Source organism: Podarcis pityusensis (assembly GCF_964106645.2).
Source record: "Podarcis pityusensis genome assembly, chromosome: 6".
Lineage (NCBI taxonomy): Eukaryota > Metazoa > Chordata > Lepidosauria > Squamata > Lacertidae > Podarcis > Podarcis pityusensis.
The window spans coordinates 79,241,072-79,247,071 of record NC_138030.1 but is presented as its reverse complement, the minus strand read 5'-3'; positions in this window follow the sequence as shown (position 1 = coordinate 79,247,071).

The window sequence follows — 6,000 nt, the reverse complement described above, 5'->3', positions numbered from 1 at the left end:
TAAGGTCATATCAGGCAAGCAAGGGGCAGCCAATGTAATGGCTTCAGCTACAACTCCCATCAGCCCCAGCCAGCATTGCCAAGGGTAAAATATGGTGGTGGGCCCCATGTTGGCTAGCCTTGGGGCAAGCCAAGCCTGCATGCCCCATACTTGACATCATATAAAAGGACATTTTAAAACAAGCATTTTTTTCCCCTTTCCGAAATAAGCATTGTATTCCAAGCATTGTATTCAAAGCATTTCCCCCAACACTTTGAACACTGCTTTCTCTGGAAAGGGGGAATTTTCCACTCTTGGGAGCCTTTTCTCCTTTGCAGAGACTTCAAATGGGCTCCCTCTATCCAATAATCAAGTGATTGTCACTTGAAGGTGTGTTCCCCTGTGCCAGTCACCTGATCTACTTCCAAAATAACCTCTTCAGAGGAGATTTCTCTAAACAACCTCCTTGGATGTTTACAACTGACCTCCTTGGATGTTTGGCAGGTGCCAATCCCCTGGTGTAATAATTATATCAGGTGACTGACAGATGGGTGGTCCCATCCATCATTCAGCCACGAAGCCCCCTAATTGACCGTGGGCCAGTCACTGCCTCTCAACCTTTATGAGGGTGGGGAGAACCCACCACCTTGAGTTCCTGGGAGAAATGATTGGGATATAAATGCAACAAGTAAGTAAAATTAAATAATTAAGACCACAGAGAGGCAAGTTAAAGCCTGCACGCTCTTGTGAAATTGTATGCGACAATGGGGGAAACATTTGTGTGTGTGGTTGTGAGGAAGGGAGTGTTGACGGGAGGCTGAACACCTGTATATATGTCTACGGTCTTCTGAAGGCAACCTGCTAATTGAACACTGGTTCTGATTTGCTTGCACAAAGCTAATGCTCTGTTCTTTATTTCCTCATCCTATAAATAAAACCTGTTGATTAAAGAACAGACCCAGTGTACTTTGTTGCCTTGTCCAAATCCCAAAATATCCCCATGGTACTGAGACCTTTCATGGATGCCATAAGTTGTGCTGGGCATCTGGTGATGTGGAAATCACATAACGGATGGCTACACACAAGTAATGTGTGTATATAGCTATTGTTTAGAGAGTTCAGGGAGCTTATGAGAACGCACAAATTCAAATATAAACCACCAACTCACTAAGAAACTTTATATACAGTGCATGCCTTCACAAGATGGACTCACATAGTCACTTTTGTTTGCCATCTGCAGTGCTAACCTCATCATACAGGTCTACCGGGCACGTGTCTTGAAAGGATTCCTGAGATAATGTATGTGAAACGTTTGAAGAGCACATGCAATTATTGTCACAACAAATAGAGGTGCCCTTGTTTAGGCTTGAGTTATTTCAGCAAGGAATGATGTTGCCCTAAGCAAGCTAGGCCATCTCTCATCATAGAACTTTGCATTTCCAAGGGGTCTTTTCAAGCATCACAAACGCAAAGTAATCAGAGGAGTGCAGTTTTGGATTCGCAACTCCTTTTAAATATAGAATTATTTCCTTAGGTTGTTTTTTTTATATAAAAAAGTCTGTCTACATCATGAAGGCATTTCAGAGCTTTCACACTTTTATTTTTGTGAACACACCTTTGACTTCTGAGTCAGCAGCATAAATTTGTACAGAAATATAACAGGACTTGCCATAGCTTAGTGACAGAGGGCATGCTTTGCATATCAAAAGACCCAGGATCAATCCCTGGTGTCTCCAGTTTTAGAAAGATCATAGAATAACAGGGCTCCGTGCCTGAGATTGTGGGCATCAGCTGTCAGTGAGAGTCAACAGTACTGGACTAAACAGGTTAAGGGTCTCATTCTGGACCAGCAGCAGGTAACTGAGAAATTAACCACATTTCTATTAGGATTGCCACTCAGTTTCTCTTAGGCAGGGGTCAGCAAACTTTTTCAGCAGGGGTTCGGTCCACTGTTCCTCAGATCTTGTGGGGTGCTGGACTATATTTTGAAAAGGGAAAAAAATGAATGAATTCCTATGCCCCACAAATAACCCAGTAATGCATTTTAAATAAAAGCACACATTCTACTCATGTAAAAACACACTGATTCCTGGACCATCTGCGGGCCAGATTTAGAAGGCAATTGGGCCGGATCCAGCTCCCGGGCCTTAGTTTGCCTACCCATGCTCTTAGGGATGGGCAAATCTGTTCATTTCAGTTTCTCCCACCTTCTCATTTTCCCAAATTAAGTTCTCCAAATTTCCACCTATGTTTGTAATTTATTTTTATTTTTTTTAAAAAGGGCACATGAAAATTCACTAGCATTTTACTCTGAATGCCTCTCAATACACATATTTTTGTATGTGTTGGAGCTTTTGGAGTTCCGTGGGACAGCATGGGCTTGGAGTGTGGAGCACTGGACTTTACTTCAGCAGAGCAGCAGAAGACATCCCTGCTGAAAGCAGCCCTTTGAATTCAGTGGGGCTTCTCCCAGGAAGGTGGGGTGAGGGCTGCAGCCTTAGATACATAATAATAGTGTGAAATGGCAATGCACAAGTAGTAAGAAGTATGCAAAATTATTAGTAATTAATTCAGAAGTTAATAAAAGAAAGGGAAGCGCTCTCTCTCTCTCTCTCTCTCTCTCTCTCGTGTCAGCCGTTGAATCTTGAGGCAACTGAGTACTCATAATCTGTGAATGATGTACTTTACTTCTTTGGCAGCCTTTTCTCTAAATGTGACACCATTCAATCCTTTCTTGAGATGACCCTTGAACCTCACCTGCGTTCTAGCAGTTTCCTTGGCAACTGACATACATTTGACATAGGATTCTATGAAATCACAAAAGAAGAAGCACCCACTTCACTGGGCTGCTTGAGATTGAATGGAGAGAACCTATTTCCTTCCCATAAAAAAATGAGGCCTTCAGAACCGTCCTGTGATCAGTCAAAGCCAGCTTGACCACGAGATGGGCTGAGAGTCACTTGTCTCCAGATAGCGATTGGGTGGGGACACACAATTAGTTCAGCTCTTTTTAATGCGAATCTAATCTACCTAATTCACACTTTAAAAGAACGTATGAACCAGAACACAGCTATCCTACAAAACCCACACTTCCATAAATTTTGCAATGCTGTTCTCCAACAACCACACCAAAAACATAGTGTACAAAAGTCTTTATATTAGGAGAATGTGTGCCTGAAAATAGCTGCACTAGCAGATCCCTGCCTGGAACATAGAGTTGTAAGGGATTCCAAGGATCATCTAGTCCAACCCCCTGCAATGCAAAAATATGCAATTGTCCCATGCAGAGCTTGAACCTTCAGCCTTGGTGGTATCAGCACCATGCTCTAACCAAATCATGCAAAAAACAACATTACATAGCATAAAATTCCTTGCCAAATTTGCATATAAAAGTGTGTACATTAGAAGTGAACACTAAAATAATGGTGATTTTTTGTGAGGACATTTTTTTGGGGGGGCAAACTGATGTGGAAGTATGGCAAACAGAATTTAAGATCGGGGGGGGGGGGACAAATAAACAAAACTGACAGATTTGTTGATGCCTCACCTCAGGTGCCAGATTTGGGGTTTGATTGTTGAGTGGCAGATTGGTTGGGATTCCTTGTGCACTGCCCCTTGTACACTTTTATGATCCAGAGAGATCTGCTTTGTGTGCATTTTGAGCGCTGTTGATGTGTTCACTGATTGCCATGGAAATATTTATCTCTCACCTTGCCTCTGTTCTTTGAATCTGTTGGAAGACATATCTTCAATCCCATGGGAAGAGGAAACACACTGGCATAGCAGTGTGCATTAGGTAAAGGTAAAGGGACCCGTGACCATTAGGTCCAGTCGTGACCAACTCTGGGGTTGCGGCGCTCATCTTGTTTTACTGGCCGAGGGAGCTGGCGTACATGTGGCCAGCATGACTAAGCTGCTTCTGGCGCACCAGAGCAGTGCACGGAAACGCCGTTTACCTTCCCGCCGGAGCAGTACCTATTTATCTACTTGAACTTTGATGTGCTTTTGAACTGCTAGGTTGGCAGGAGCAGGGACCGAGCAACGGGAGCTCACCCTGTCGCGGGGATTTGAATCGCCGACCTTCTGATCGGCAAGCCCTCTAGTTTAATCCACAGCGCCACCCGCGTCCCTTGCAGTGTGCATTATGTATTCTCTAAAACATACCTGTTCTGTGCATGTTCATAGATACTATGAGGGCACTGATTTCTTTTTCACTACAGCAGCAAAATGGTGTAGGTCAGCTCTGTTTATCATTACAGTGATTTTTATGTTAATTGAGATAGCATGTTTCAATATGAATGCTTTGGCCTCTGTGATCATCTGACATGAGCAGCTGTGGACATATTTTCTCTCTGAGATTTGGTACATCACCACAATGAGCAAGACTTTATTAGTGGTGGCCCCCTACTTATTCTGAGAAGGCTGGCTGTGTCCATAATATATTAATACAGATGGGAATACTTCAGTGTTTTGTTATGCTTTCTAGATTTAAAATTTGTTTGTGTGCAATTGATCCATTTTAGCCTTTATGCAGATGCTTCTTTTATTGTGCATGTTGTTGCAGCCCTTAACTGTATGCCACCTTGAGAGCTCTCTCAAATATAAAGGTGGGCTATAAATGGGAAATAAAATTAATGAATAGAAAGAGTTATCAAGATACTGAAAAGATATTCATCACAAGGCCCTTAATGGGCTTTCTGTCGATAAGAGGGATGAACAATTTCAACCTAAGAAAAGACTTTAAGAAAATCTATCTTAAGGTTTGCTTTAGAATGGTTTGGAGATCATTCCTGTGTTTTCCATATATAGTGGAGTTCAATAGCCACTAGAGATGTTAATGGAGAAAGAGTTGCACAGTGTAGTTTCACACAGAACTCGACTCTCTAAACGATGTGGAATGGGTTGAATGGATTATTACTGATGGTTTGAAGAGGAGGAGGATGAATCATCACTCATACCCACTTCTTGTCATCCTTGAACTTCCTTTGCACACCGGAGCGAATCTGGGGGGTGAGGCAGGAGCAGCTCACCTGGTGGAATAAGAATAGCTTCCTGGCAGTGTCATCGCCTCTGCTAACCACAGTGGTGCAAATGCAACAGCAGTGCCAATCACGTGCTTCTGCTGTTGCATTTACACTGCACTGACATCTCCGGCACCTCCCAACACCCACTTCCCAGGAAGCAATAGCCACACATCTGCTGTGGAGCTAGCATAGTGGCTCTGCTCCACCTCTCAAGATGCTTCTGGATTTCCAGGAGAAGGAATGTCGGGGCAGCAGCAATGTTGGGTTAGCAGAGGCTGAGCCAGTCGAGTATTCCTGCCCTGATCTCACCGCCAGCTCAGCAATCCCCTCTCTTTTCCGGTGAGCAGTACTTTTACTTTAACCCAACAAGTGAGGCACTCCAGGGATCAGCGGTGTAACTCTATTCTTTTATTTATTTGGTTTTTTCCCTCTATACTTCTCTAAACACCAGTTACAGATATGACTGAGCATACAGTGGTACCTTGGTTCTCGAATGGCTTAGTTGGCGAACAAATCGGCTCCTGAACGCCGGAAACCCAGAAGTAAGTGTTCCGGTTTGCGAATGTTTTTCAGAAGCCGAATTTCTGACGCGGCTTCTGCTTGAGTGCAGGAAACTCCTGCAGCCAATTGGAAGCTGTGCCTTGGTTTTTGAATGGTTTCGGGGGTCAAAGGGACTCCCAGAATGGATTAAGTTTGAGAACCAAGGTACTACTGTATTAGCTAAAACAAGGCAGGAATGGATCTGTTTATCACAAAACAATTTCCCTGAATCCCACCTGTGCATATTTATTTATTTATTTATTGCATTTAAATCCCACCATTTTTCTCCAAGGAACTCAAAGTGATGCACATGGCTCCCCCTCCCCATGTTATCTTCACAACAACCCTTTGAGATAGGATATGCTGAGAGGCAGTGACTGGCCCAAGGTCACCCAGTGAGCTTCATGGCTGAGTGGGGATTTGAACTATGTTCTTCAAGATCCTAGTCTTACACTCT